The sequence below is a fragment of the Bos grunniens genome, chromosome 21 (assembly GCF_055505025.1).
Source record: "Bos grunniens cultivar Pamir isolate PY7600 chromosome 21, Bosgru_T2T1.0, whole genome shotgun sequence".
NCBI classification, from domain to species: Eukaryota; Metazoa; Chordata; class Mammalia; order Artiodactyla; family Bovidae; genus Bos; species Bos grunniens.
In genome coordinates this window covers 4,735,942-4,750,438 of record NC_141185.1, presented here as the reverse complement: position 1 = coordinate 4,750,438, position 14,497 = coordinate 4,735,942, and the positions used below count along the sequence as shown (strand labels likewise).

The following is a 14,497-nucleotide window of genomic DNA, read 5'->3' as shown; positions in this document are numbered from 1 at the left end:
GGTCGCAAAAAGTTGGACACAACTGAGTGACTTTTACGTTCACTTTCCTTATTAATGAATTAATAAACAAATATAGATGCAAATGAAGAGAAATTTGACCAGTCACTGTCTAATGATGATGTCTGGTGTGTGAATCACATACAATGAATTCTGTGTGTCCAGAAGTCTGAGGTTCAATGCAAAAGAACTCATCTATTCAGCATACTTTAAATTACTGTAGATAGATTTTAGTATTATACAGTGATCTCTTTCTCGGTCTTTGTGCTCATGAATTTTAAGAATATAATTATAAATGAATCAATGGCAGAATAAATTAGCAAATGTATAAATGAATAAAGATGAAGAGGGTGAAACATTGTTCATTAATAAAATATTTAGTCAGGAAAATGAATATTAATATATTGAAATAGATAATAAAATGGACTAAATATATTATGTCTTAAATTACGCATATTTTCAGTGATAAGTAATAACCAGTAATTGCCCTGAGTCAGTTGCATGTTTGATGTTTATTGTATTGAAAGAAAAATAAAAATTACTATGAATTAATAAACACTTAAATGACTCCATACATGGAGACTGGAAATTGTGCATCAACGGAGAGAGGAGAATATCTCAGCACCAAGCTGATCTCGGGTTCTGCCTTGGTCAAGATTATGTTGCCTATGTTAGGAAAGAGAACGTGGTGAGTAGTAGTAGTCAAAGATCTTATTTTGGTTTCAGTTATTGTTTGAGTAAAGATGAGCCTGGTGGGCTACAGTCCACGGGGTCACAAAGAATTGAACATGGCTGAGCAACGAAGCACGCACGTGCGCGCGCACACACACACACACACACACAGTGTATATGGGAAAAGCTTCTTTAGCCAGAGTTCAGGAATATTTAAGGATTTCATGGGTATATTTTCTTAAATAATGTGATTTTTATTAATATCCATGATGAATGATTTAATTGATACAAATGTAACACAAATGAGTAAAATGAGGGTCTAACATGGGTCATTAATGATGACCAGCAGATATGAGATTTGATCAGTTATGAATGAAGCAAAAGTGGGACAATATTGAATCCATGTCCTCTGGAGGAGAAAATGGCAACCCACTCCAGTATTCTCGCCTGGAAAGTTCCATGCACAGAGAATCCTGGAGGTCTACAGCCTATGGGGTTTCAAAGAGTCGGACATGACTGAGCACACACACATACAAATAATCTAAATGTCCATCAACTGGTGAATAGACCAGCAAAATGTGGTATATCTATGCAGTGGAATACTATTCAGCAAAAAAAAGGAACAAATTATTGATAATCTATGACTCTAAAAAGGAATGCTGGATCAGTGATAACTACTGGTGATGTATAAGTCATGTACAATGAATAAGTGTCTCCAACTCTGAGGTTCAACTGGAAAGAATACTGTAAACTAATGAATATTGAATGACTGAGTCTAGGAAAGGTGGAATGCAAACAACTAATAGATAGAAGATCTCAAACTTTATTTTTTGTTCTTTTTTGTGCTGTTCAGAATGAACACTCCTGCACTGATTTTAGTGTTCTGCCATGGCCCCAACTCAGTGTTGTGTCAGGAGCAGGGAGACCAGTGCGAGCCACAGTTAAAGTTCATGTCGTGGTTTGGTTGGTTTATCATGGTCGGTGCATTGGTAAGAAGTAGGAAATAGAATCAAAGCAGGGCAACTTAGTCCAATAACAGGGCTTGAGAGGCCAAATTGTGTCAAGGCATCCATGTATGAAGCACTGAGGTCAATTCAAGAAACAGATCTCGTTTCTGGGAAATGATTTGATAGGTAGATCTCAGGGATATCAAGGTTCTTGATTTTTTTTTTCTGATTCATGTATATTTCTTTTTAGTCATAAGTCATAACTTAATAAATCAGTAGGCAGAATATAATGAAGAAAAGGGACTTCCCACGTGGCTCTAGTGGAATAGAAGCCCCCTGCCAATGCAGGAGACATAAGAGACATGGGTTTGATCCCTGGGTCCGGAAGATCCACTAAGGGAGGGCATGGCAACTTATTCCAGTTTTCTTGTCTGGAGAATCCCACCATCAGACAGGCCTGGACGGCTAAGTCCATGGGGTCACAGAGTCGGACACAATTGAAGCGACTTTGCACTATGAAGAAAAAGATTCTGTGCTTGAACCTTTGCTAATGACTGATGGTGTCGGAGTCAAGGATGATGAATAATACTTGTTTGCATATCTGAGGTCCAGCATGGGAAGAAATCTAATCTATGGCTCTGTTGAAAATGATCCTATAGACAATTGTTACAAATATTTGATTATCCTGTTTGGGGGCTTTTTTGGTCATGGGTAATGATTGTATTAGTATAAGTGAATTAATGCATAAATGTGGCCAGGCCTAGAGCAGTGATTGCATAGGTAATGGAGCACGTGTTATTAACCTATTTTGGAGGAGTTAGTATTCACATTGCTTATCTCTCAGAATGCAACACACAGAAACAGATGCGTGAATTGTCAGTTTCACATTCTCGGGTGTCTTTGGTCTGCTGGTTATTTGTTTTATTACTAATTAGGAAACATGTTTATAAAATTAAATAAAAGATTAAGCACTGTTTAAATTAAAGAAGGACACTGATAAAAGTTTGTTAGGCAGCACGAGCTATTGTGCTCACAGAATTCCATTACAGAGTACACTGTCTGTTATCAGTTTGGTAATGAGCAGCGAATTGCGCATGTGTTACTATTATTCATGCTATGGCATTGAGTGTGTGCAGTTTTATCATTAGAGTGCATAAATGAATAAGTTAATAGCAATCAGTCGCTCAAAGGGACAAAGCCTGGGCCAGTAATGAGCATGTCTTGAAATAATTATGATTTAACCAGTGCCGCTTAAATGATGTCCCTCTTAGAGCAGAAATTCTGTCTCTTGCTGGTTTGGGTAAGAAGAATATTGAGGGACTTCCCTGGTGGTTCAGTGGTTAAGACTTCACTTTCCAATGCAAGGCGTGTGGTTTTGATCCCTGGTTGAGGAGCTGAGATTCCTCATGCGTCATGGTCAAAAAATCAGAACCTAAACAACAGAAGCAATATTGTAACAAATTCAGTAAAGAGTTTAAAATATAGTCCACATTAAAAAGAATCTTAAAAAAAAAGTTTAAAAAATTTATCGTGGAACTAATTAGATTAAAAGAGGGGTTAACTTTCTGCCAGCCGAAGCAAGTGGCACACCCGAAGTTTTCAGGTTAGTCTCAATTTTCTCACTCTGCATCCATTACTGTATTAGAGCGAAGTCGAAATCTAGGCTGTTTCATTCTTTTTAATATTTGTTTTGTGCTCCCCAGAGTGACTCCTCGTAGGTAAATGTCGTGGCTAGGGAGTCTCTGGAGAAGAAGCCTGTAGGCCTGTATAATGGTAAACAGAGTTTTCATCCTTGGGCTACCCGTCTGTTGGATTACAGAACAATGGATAAAAGGCTACATCTGGACACAAAATTTTAAAAGACCAGAGATAAGAATGAATTACACATGAAGGATTAGGCTGTAACCAGTCAATACAACTGTTGAGCTGCACATTTTTAAATATCATCCTAGAACCACACCCCTTGCATTGGAAGGTGAAGTCTTAACCACTGGACCAGGAAACCAGAGGAATTTCCTGTTTGGAGTAAGGTCATTTAGACAGAGAAGAGTCACAGTCAGTGTTCTTGCTCTCGATCAGTGGTGAGTTCTAGTTTGTTAAGAGAAATGGAAATAAATAATGAAGTAAATTAGTCAAAACCTAAATAGCAAGTCAATCAAGGGGAAAACATGGATCAACGGAAAGAATTTTTTTCCTTTCTATATTTCTCTTTTTCAGGACAAGAGATATTCTGTCATTTCATTTAACATTTTAATTTATAAAAGAATGCCTATTCATTTCTCCTTCCCCACCCCCCCCTTTTTTTGGCTATTTTCTTTGTCCTTCATAGAATGGACGTGAACTACTAATCATTCTCTAATGATCAAGACCTTCATGGTTGAAGGTGAGTAATAGCCAAGTTCTTGTCTTCTTTGGGGGAACCTGTTTAGGATATTCAGTGTATGGTTTGAAAGTATGGGATACATTTGATGGCTGTTCCTCTCACTGCTTATACCTTGGGTAGTGGGATTTTAGTCCATCATAGAGCAAGCAGATTTGTTTTCACCCAGAGCACCATGCGGATGGCTTGCCTATCTGATAGTGACTCCTGGTTTTTGCAAGTCGAACAGTTGAAAAAAAGGAAGGACAGGACATAACCAAAGAAGGTCATAAAAGGACCAATGATAAGACTGTGTTGTCAACCGAGGTCCGTGTTGAATCTGATTCAACACAACAGGAATCTTTTACAAAATGAAGTTCTAACCTCTTATCAATGTCAGTAAAGGGCCCAGAGTTCTTGTCTGCAAGATTCATAGTTCTTATGTTGGGTGGTTCATTTAAGGGTGTTTATTATGCTATTAGAATGAACTGAATACATTAATTAATAAAATGTAGGTCCATTCATTCGTAGAGCCAGAGATGAGAGTGTAGTATAAATGATTGTTTACGATTAATTATTGTCATGGTTACCTAGTGTTCACTAAATTAAAACCCGAATCCAGGCATTTTCATTTGTCAACATCTTTTCATTCCACAGGGTGGATCGACTATAGCTCATTAAGTTACTCTCCAACCATGACGAGCTTTGCCTAATGCCTCTGGGGAAGGAGCACACCATGCCATGTGAGTAATAAAGTTCTTGGTTTGGGTGGTTAGCTTGTGGGTTTCCACTGTATCATTAAAAAAGAATAAATGTGATTAAAATTAAATGCCACGCATAGACCTATGATGAGAATGTGTTATGAGCTGAAGTTTGTGATTAACACAATTTAGCACAAATGAGATAAAAGGAAAAAAAAACTGAGCTTTCCCATTCATTTCAACACTGATATGTCCCCTTTCATGTTTGTCCCATTCCTCTCTTAATGATGATCTAGGCTGTTACTCATTTAGGAAGTCAGTACTCCATTTGTTGAGTTAGGACTGCGGATCATGGCTGTTCATTGTAACATCTAGAAACTGTTCAAATTAAATGCTGAAAGACCACACCTGGACCAATGATGTGAATGGAATGCATCTGAATGAAAATTATGATCAATCACGTTTGGAACCCCTGAGGTCCATGGTGAAAAGACAATTAGTGTATGACTCTTGGGGGAATCATCTCAGGATGTTGGAGAATCTAGTTGAGAGAGTTCATAGATACTGGCTTTATACTATCTGTAAATAAATGAATAGATCAATAAATATATTGAAAAGAAAAGAGAGGTCAAAACACAGACCAACATTGAGGATATTTATAAAACAAGGAATATAATTACTTCAGTTCTGAAATTAGTTTCAGTTCAGTTTGAAACTTCAGTTCTGAAATATAATTACTTCACTCACTCAATGTGAACTCCATGGCTCCATTAAGAAGAGGCACATTAAGTTGTTACTGGTTTGTGTGAGACACAGCTAAGCTAAATATATGTCCTTCTCTTAGTTTGAAGTGGGTTTGATTCATGAAAGAAAAAATTTAGGATTAAAGAAATGGTTAACTAAGTGAATGTTTAGTGCTACCTCTTAAAGTAAAAAGGGCATAGATGAATTCTAGACTTAGTCAAAGATATTATTCTTGGGTTGGTTGTGTTTTCCTTGGGTTTTTAATAATTAAACAAATTAAAGATAAACAGGCTAGTAAAATCCCAGTGGCCACTCATGACCAATGATGAGATTATTCATGAAACAAAGATTTGTTTAATTCAACTGTCTACCCCTCTGTTTAAGGGGTACACAGAGAGACTTAATAGGCAAAGTTTACCCTCTTGTTTATGTTTTTATTAATTTACTTTTAACTGGAGGATCATTGATTTACAATATTGTGTTGGTTTCTGCCACTCGTCAACACGAATCAGCCATACGCACCCTTCCTCGTTGCCCTCCCGCCCGTCTTCCCCTCCATCCCACCCCTCCAGGCTGTCACAGAGCACCGAGCTTGAGCTCCCTGCCTCATACAGCAAATGCCTACTTCCCCCTTGTTTAGAAGCAGATTCTTTGCTATTGATTTTATTTTTGAAAATGAGTACCTGACTACATTAATAAATAAGTAAAATTCGTATATAAAGAAAATTAAAATGCCAAGATTATTCCAATGATAAAATTTTGTGAAACAATAATTGTGGTCGACCCAGTTTTGCTTCTCTGAGATCCATTTAACCAAGAAGATTTAATCCATCAATATTAATTCTGTGTATAGTGAGGACATAGAGGTTAAAGTATTCGTTGTGTTCGTTCTTATATTTTAGTGAGTTAAATCTATGACAAACTAAGAAAGAAGAGGACCAGTGGTGAAAATGTATTTTGAAACAAGGATTATGATTATTGCAAGTCTCCATTACTGAAATGTATGAAATAAAACATTTTAAAAGATATTTGTTGTAATGGTACATAGTCCGTAGTTCAGGCTTCCTGGGTAACTCAGCAGGTAAAGAATCCACTTGCAGTGCAGGAGGGATAGGCTATTCACTCCACTATCCTTGGGCTTCCCTGGTGGCTCAGATGGTAAAGAATCCGCCTGCAATGCAGGAGGGATAGGCTATTCACTCCACTATTCTTGGGCTTCCCTGGTGGCTCAGATAGTAAAGAATCTGCCTGCAGTCCAGGAAACCTGGCTTTGATCCCTGGGTTGGGAAGATCCCCCGGAGGAGGGCATGGCAACCCACTCCAGTTTTCTTGCCTGGAGAATCCCACGGACAGAGGAGCCTAGCAGGCGACAGTCCAGAGTCGCAGAGTCGGACACGACACAGCGCCTAAGCACAGGGCAGCACAGGGTACAGTTCTGCTCTGCGTGTTGCACTGAAATTATTTGGATATTTTGCATACTGAGATCATAATTCATTACTTGGATTATTTTTTTACCCTATCTCAGGGCAAATACCAGTGATCTGATGGGAGGTGATGGCAGGAGGTCCCTATACCCCAGATCTTAAAAATTTTTCTGGCACTTGGTATCTGAGAGAGTGCAAAAATAACCAATACTAGGGTAATAATTTCAGCTCAGCAAGTATAGATCCAAATGCATGTCAGGCTCTGTATTAGTCATGGCATTCATATCTAAATCAGATCTAGTTCCAGCCATCAGGTAACTCTTTGGGATTAGGTGGGATTACTGATAAATATAATTCAGTATAAGGGCAAATACATGGGTTTTCCAGAAGCACAGAAGGCAAGACCCCACTTACATATCACATGCTTACATATCACATAAAAGAGAAGATGCTTGAGCCAGTAACCGAATCCCTGGTTTGTAAGATCCAGGACGTTAGGAATTGCACTCCTCATATGCACTGCATGTGGAGCACTTGTAATATATTCGTTGAATGAGTTGTTGAATAAATGGTATACATGGTGAATGAATGAGGCAGTGAGTTAGTGAATGAATGAGCCTTTGAGTAAACAATGGAATGGAAAATTGAGTGAACATGTGGAGTATAAGAATGAGGGAATAAATTAATAATGCATTGAGCAAATCAATGTGTGTATGTTACATTCTTAAGTGGATGAGTCTCTGTGTGGGTAAAACTGTCAAGAGGTGGATGGTGAGGTCCAAATAGGTCAAGGAGGGAATGGACCAAAGACTAGTAGGTCAACAGTCCAATAAGTGAAAGTTGAGTGAATTAATAAATGGATTCCAGAACGAGTTTATCAATGAATGCTTTAGTAGAAGTTAGTAATGAGGGGATGAATAAGCCAGTGGGTTGATGAGGAATCAAATGAATTAATTGATGAATAAGTCAAAAAATGAGTGAGGGAATAAAGTCAGTAAAAAGCAGACCAAGTTGAATAATTTAACTAATGAGTATGTAAATCAATGCATGCACAAATTAATGAGGGAGTGAATAGGCAAATGGATGGGGGAATGCATATATTAGAGTTATCGAGGGAAAGGATAATTATTGAGTGAGTCAATGACTCAGTGAATGAGTATGTCATCCAAGAATAAATGGAGCGCTCTGTGAATGGAAGAGTGAATAAGTGAACGCATTAGTAAATGAGTGAGCAAGTCAGTGACCCGTGTGTGAGGCAGTGAGTGGAGCAGGTCCCACTGGGCTTCCTTCCCTGACCACTCAGCCACACCCCAGCCTCAGGGCACATACTAAATCCCCAGGGCTACCCATCCTCCTCCGCTCACAAGCATTCGTTTACATGTCTCCACCAAGCTGACCTGCCTGCACAGCCGAGAACTGGGTCAGATTCTTCTCTGTCTCCACAGGGCCTTCCCAGCCTGAGCCTAGGAGGCGCCCAGTAAATTACTGCTGAATGAATGAACGAAGAGCTAAAAATACATGTGCTTTTGTGGAACTGGGATGGCCCTTCTGAGAACGGCCAGGAGCTGTTCTGCGGGGAGGTGGTGGTGTGTCAGATGGTCCACGGCATTCTCCCACCCGCGTGCAAATTCTCCCTCGAGTCCAGTTTCCTGCGTCCAGTGCCAGACAGTGAGACAGGATCCTGGCAGTTCCGACTGCCCTGGACCTCGGCCCATCCTTGGGCAACGTTGGCTCGGACTGGTGGAATGGAGGCCCTGGGTCTTCCCGAAAGCTGCCCCGGCCTCTGCCAAGACAGGAGGTCGAAAATAACAGTCTTGTTTTTGTGCCTCCAGTGAGGGGGCTGCTCCTCCACTTCCTCCTGCTTTCCAGCTGTGGGACAGTGGGTTAGACGGGGAACACCCTGGACCTCCAGCCTCCCCATCACCTCTTAGACAAGGATAACGATACCTCCCTGGCTGGATTGTCCTGAGAATTAACCTTGTCTGTGTGTGTGTGTGTGTGTGTGTGGTCAGTCACACAGTTGTGTCCAGCTCTTTGTGGCCCCATGGACTGTAACCCGCCAGGCTCCTCTGTCCATGGGATGCTCCAGGCAAGAATACTGGAGTGGGTTGCCATGCCCTCCTCCAGGGGATCTTCCTGATCCAGGGATCGAACCCAAGTGTCTTGCATCTCCCGCATTGGTAGGCATATTCTTTACCACTAGCAGACACCTGGGAAGCCCAACCTTATCTAGCAAAAGCTTATGAGGCTCTTCTTACCTAATATAAGACCTGTCCTGTACATAATGCGATACCAGGGAGGGAAGAGATGCGTTAGAAATTACTAAGGACTGTAATAGATGGTGTCACCTGCATTCATTTAAAAGCTCCCAAATGGATGTGGTACGCATATTCCCCTGTCCCAGAAGAACGAGGAGTTCAACTGAGTTTTTACAGAATGCCAGTTAGGATGAGACCAGACTACTCACCTTTCAGGCAGCATTACGTGCCCTCTTCAAGAATGAATGAATGTACAAAGGAATGATTGTGAGGCCATGCTGGGGGGCAGATTACCTCCCTGGCAGAGAATCGGGGTCCTTGGCACCAAGGACTGGCACCTCCTCATGACTGAGGCTGGTCCTACTCTTCCAGCCAGCTCCATTTTGCCTTCCACCTGCGACTCATTAAGAGATATGTAACCTTAATCCTTGAAATTGCCTGGGATGGAACGTGTTTTCACTCGATGGGTTGAACATGGGGATTTTATTCCTTTCTTAAATAAATCTCACTCCCCCAGGAAGTTTGGACAGAATGTAAGCAGTCGGACCAAGGGCTTGAAACTGAACATTTTGCAAAAGGCCCATTTCAAAATTTGAAACCCAGTGGCCACCGGCCAGAACTGAGTCTGGTTTGTGGGGGTCGCTGAGGCCTCCTCCCCAAGAAGGGAAGGGAAGATTGAAAACAAGCCTTCAGCTGTCATTGAGTAGGCTGAGGGTTTGCAAGACAGAATTCCGCGGTTTGGTTTTGCTTCTCTGATGAAACTGGAGCGGGCTGGGTCAGCCTCATCAGCCCTTCTTTGAAACTTTTTGTTGGAGGCCTTAGACCCTTCAGAAGCCAGAGGGGACTTTGAGCTGGTCGTGATATCAATGGGACACGTGTGTGAGTGCTGGAGGGGCCGACAGTCCTCGCTGAGTGGACGCTGGCCCCAGCCTGGCCCCAGCCTGGCCCCCCGAGGACAGGCGATTCTGTTGTGTCTCATTCTTTTCTGACTTCTTCGTCTTCTTTCTACCAGGAAGGACAGCAAGGTGTGCCTTTGGGGACATCACCAGGCCTCTCCAAGTCCCATGCCCGTCATCTGTAAAAGGGAAGTCAAATTTCATTCATTGATTCTGCCAGCATCTTGAAAGTGTGAAGAGCTGTGCCCTGACCGAAGCACGTGGCCCCTGCGTGCAGCTCCCTGCCCTGTGCAGCGTGTGAGCTCCATGTCACGTGTTCTTCTCCCGTCCCTGCCCTTGAGCCTCAGCGGTGCTGTGGGTTTTCCTTCCCACGCAGAATCTCCCCACTGGCCTCCTCCTCCTCATGTCTTCCCTCCCCTGGTCTCCCAGGACCTTGGTCTCCCCCAGGGACCCTCTCAGGGGTGTTGCATCCTTCTTTTCATCACCTGAGTCTCGCAGTTGTAGCCAGAGGCTGCCTAGCCTGGCCTCAGTTTCCCCATCTGCAGATTGAAGCAAGGATGACAGCACCAAGCTCTGTCATCCCCCTTGCGCCCACTGGGGCAAGAGAAAATCCTTCCAGGCCCTTGAGCCTCACTTGTAATTTGGGGGCCAGGTTTTATTTTCTTTTCCTGCAGATCTAAGGCATCTCCCAGCTCGTGTGTTTTTTCAACATGATACAGTGAGCGTCCGTTAGCTTGGCGGGGTCTGGGCCGCGTCCCCGGCAGACGGCCCCGGTGTCAGCGTGAGCTGCTGGCAGCTGCCCGGAGGGGAGGAAGGTGGGCCCGCTTAGATGTGTCCCAGCTGTGGCCCCGACTGTCCCCTCACTTCTGCTGAGAGGGGAGTGGGGAGGTGCTCTGGGCACGGAGCCTGGTGTCTGCTGTTCCACCTGTGGGATCGGAGGCTATATCTCCATTCATGCCAGGGTTTGGGTCCTGAGAGCATCACAGCATGGTTTGCGGTTTGCGTGTCAGGATGAAAGAACTGAACCAGTGCTCTTGGCCAGGTCCACCAGTTTGGTAACTTTGGTTACCTGCAGAGAAGGGTTATAAAAACCCTGCAGAGAAGCATCTAGAAAATGCTCCTCCTGCTCCTAATAGTTGCCCCAAACAGCTCGTTTCAAAATACAAGGATCACAGGGCCCTGCCCATCAGGGGAGCTGGTGCAGGGCCACCCTGGGTCTGCCTGAACTCGCCCCCTGCCCCAGAGCCCACTTGGTGCTCACTTGCCCCCAAGCCCTGGCTGCCAGGACCTCTGGGAGAAGATCAGTTGGGTCTGGTCTGCTGTTGAGACCAGCCCATTTCCTTCCCAGCAGGGAGAGCCGGGCTGAGCCTGGTCCCCAGGTCAGGAACGGCGAGGCGAGAACTGATCAGAGTGAGAGGTGGAGAGCCGGAGCACAGCTCCCAAATCCAGGATTGGGGGGTGCCCACCTCCAGCAGCAGGGCTGCAGGGGGGCCCTGTGACCCCGGGGCTGCACAGAGTGGCCACCTCTGGGTTGACACTCTGGTGGGTTTATGAATGAGCAGTACCTTCTTAAAATGTCGCCTAAAGGGGATAAACTGAAAAAGCCATCTGTGGACCAGTGATGGCTGGTATTGGGATTGAAGACTGTCATCAGTCCAGTTCCGTGTATCCCTGGATATAAGGATGATGGCAGTGATGCTAATACTAGTGCTGCCTCGATGGGTGGAAGGCTGAGGGCGCTGATCGGCTCAGCCAGTCACACGGGCCCCCGTGTTTATCTTAAGGAACATCCAGGCTGGCTGAAACTCTCCATCCTCCCCTCTGCCGTGCTCCAGCAGAGTTTCTCGTCCTTCGCCCATTCGCACCTAGACCCGTGCAGCACCCCTGAGTTCCATGCCATGGCTGTTCGTTTCTCGTTGGATTAGAAGCATCCCAAAGGTGGGAGCGGCTCTGCTCCAGCTCCGTGTCCCCAGGGCTGGCCTCGCCATTCCCAACAGCCCTGCTGGGGCTGGACACTGCGGTTGTGGTTAGACATGCGCTCACACAGTTGGACTTGGTTTTGTGACTCAGCCCTCTTGTCTTGGAAGGTTGTTTACACGGAGCCCGTGGAGGTGTGGTTGGCGGAGCACAGGACTTCCCCTGGGTGATTCCGATGGGTGTATCCCTTCCTTCGCTGGGTGAGTTCTGCTTTTCTGGGTTACACTCTAAGAGGCACGTGTGCCGGTGACTAAGCGTCAGGCATGGCCTAGGAAAGATAAAGCCGGAGGGGATCCTAGGAGAGCTGGGGCACACATGCAGGTCCCAGAGGGCAGGTAGCGGTGGGGCCATTTCTGGCAGCTGCTTCTCTGAGTGGAGGGTGAAGCCATTCAGAAGTTACCCAGGGCAAAGAGGTGAGGTCAGCTGGGGCCCGACTCCAGACACCTGGCCTTCATCCCTGGTCCGATCCAACTGGTCACTTTGCAGCTGACTGGACACCAGAGTCCTTTTTAGGACTCAGGGTTACCTTCACACCCTTGCCCCACACCGAATCTCTTTTACAAATTATGCAGATAATTTCATTTCTGTAGTGGAGAATGAAGAAGGGGGAGTCATGTGAGTTTTTCCTAGAAAAGATACTAAGCTGATAACTAAAACTTATTACATGTAATAATTCTAGAAAAAGAAACACATTTATTGCAAAACACTGAACAGAACAAGAGGAAGAACAGGACTCACCCTAGTCTCACCACTCAAAGATGACCACTGCCAGCACTTTGAAGACCAGCTTCTGGTCTTTTGGTTTCACCTGTAAATTGCAAAAGTGAGTGTGTGTGTGTGTGTGTATACATATGTACACACATTTTTAATTGGGTTCATCATAGCCATCCTAATTTTTCACCTAAGTAGACATCCTAAACATGTCCCATGCCATTAAGTAATTTCCTATCTTATGATTTTTTTTTTACCTAGTATCCTAGCAAATGACTATATCATAATTGATTTAATTGACGCACTCTTGTCAGATATTTACATGATTTTTAAAAGTTGGATGATAGAAGTTGGAGTGAGCAGCTTTGTTTTTCCATCTTCACGTATGTCTCTTATTTGTACTCGTAAGAGTGGAGTGGCCATGTCAAAAGGTGCGAGCATTTTATGGCCAAATTGTCCCCCTTGAACTTGGTACCAATTTACATTCTCAGAATTAGTTTAACAAGTGACTTTCTCTGGGAATTATCAAGGTTTTAAACATTCATCAATTTGCCAAATTTCATTCTTCTCATTTTCAGTTCTTTTATTATCTGTGATAAGAGCATTTCCCCCATATCTTTATTGGTTCTCTATAGCTGAATTGCCAGTTCAGTTTCTTTGCTTTATTCAGCTTTCATTAAGTTTTATTTTTGTCAAAGTCATGCATATGCTTCATTTTAAGAGTCAGATAGCTTTACAAGATTATGTAGAAGCATCCTTCTCTACTCCAATTCCATATCCACCTAAGCTACAGCTTTTTACTCTTTTAAATGGTTCTTTTGACATTTACAACAATTTTTCTAAGTAACATTCTGATTTTTCTAGTTCTCAAAAAAAAAATTTTTTTTTTGACTTAGGCATTACCTTGACTTTTCAACCACAGAAAATGAAGATTGAAATCTTTCACCTTTGGCCTCAACACACACAAGAATACCTGTCTGTCCCCTTCTTTTAATTTATTTAGCTCAGTTTTGGTTTGATCAGTATTCCGTCTTTATATATTACAACAGTGTAAATACTTGAGAGTTCAGCAACAGCACTGTGATTTTTTACTTTTCCTTGCAACTTTTGTTTTCTCTGGAGTCGATAATTTTTTGGTTTTGTCTTTCTTTTTTCCTTCTCTCCTTGGTTGGTTATTAATGAACTTATCCCAAATTCATCTCCAGCCTTTCATGACATCCAAACACGTTAGTGTTTTTCGTTTTATCTAATGTGTTTATCTTTTTGAAGACCTCTCTTCCTGGAGCCTCCTTCCCTCTTTTGTTCAGGATGGGTTCGTCTTTGGGCTTTCTGCCCTTACCGTGGAATCACTTCCTCATTTCTTCCTGGGAATTCTCCTTGGTCGGATCCCTAGTTTTGTAAATCCTGTGTTATTCTCATTTTTTGTTCACTCGCTTGTTTAGCTAGAGTGCATCCTCTAGCAGTTTCCTGGGAAAGGGTTCATGGGAGGTACATTTTTGGAGATCTTTCACGTAAGAAAAGGGTGACGTCTAGTCCACACTGGCGGTGGTAGTTTAGCTTGGTACAGAATTCTCGTTGGTACCTTTTTTCCCCTTCAGATTTGAAAAGCATAAATAGCTGTCTTCTGGCTTCCCGTGATATTGATCGGAAGTCTGAAGACTTCTGACTCCCATCCCTCGTATGTGGTCTTCCGTTACCCTCCCTTTCCGGAACTTCTGGCCTTTTCTCACTGTGTTGTGAGTTTCATGTGTGTATATTTCGATCTGGTCTACATTCATCCGTTTGGCCAGGCCCTTTTGATCTGAAAGCGT

At 43.2% G+C, this 14,497-nt stretch overlaps 1 long non-coding RNA gene and 5 other non-coding genes across 12 annotated transcripts in view; all 6 read left to right on the top strand.

The window, feature by feature from the left end:
- The window catches only part of LOC147348947 (uncharacterized), a 117,293-nt gene extending 107,043 nt beyond the window's left edge, over nucleotides 1-10,250 (top strand). For 5 of the 7 annotated variants that reach the window (XR_015150283.1, XR_015150279.1, XR_015150277.1 and 2 more), the window contains 3 exons: nucleotides 3,946-3,999; nucleotides 4,633-4,718; nucleotides 10,115-10,250. This is a non-coding gene — a long non-coding RNA (uncharacterized LOC147348947). Of the gene's footprint in view, nucleotides 1-3,945; nucleotides 4,000-4,632; nucleotides 5,280-10,114 lie in introns of those variants that run through there. The other 2 variants (XR_015150276.1, XR_015150275.1) reach the window with 1 other exon arrangement.
- LOC147348952 (small nucleolar RNA SNORD113/SNORD114 family) lies at nucleotides 106-177 on the top strand. Its single transcript, XR_015150769.1, has one exon. It is a non-coding gene; the product is annotated as a small nucleolar RNA SNORD113/SNORD114 family (small nucleolar RNA).
- Nucleotides 1,330-1,401, top strand: LOC147348951 (small nucleolar RNA SNORD113/SNORD114 family). The gene has a single exon (XR_015150745.1). It is a non-coding gene; the product is annotated as a small nucleolar RNA SNORD113/SNORD114 family (small nucleolar RNA).
- On the top strand, nucleotides 2,154-2,228 carry LOC147348950 (small nucleolar RNA SNORD113/SNORD114 family). Its single transcript, XR_015150762.1, has one exon. It is a non-coding gene; the product is annotated as a small nucleolar RNA SNORD113/SNORD114 family (small nucleolar RNA).
- On the top strand, nucleotides 4,083-4,227 carry LOC147348949 (small nucleolar RNA SNORA79). Its single transcript, XR_015150785.1, has one exon. It is a non-coding gene; the product is annotated as a small nucleolar RNA SNORA79 (small nucleolar RNA).
- LOC147348948 (small nucleolar RNA SNORD113/SNORD114 family) lies at nucleotides 5,086-5,159 on the top strand. The gene has a single exon (XR_015150776.1). It is a non-coding gene; the product is annotated as a small nucleolar RNA SNORD113/SNORD114 family (small nucleolar RNA).
- Nucleotides 10,251-14,497: the final 4,247 nt, after the last annotated feature.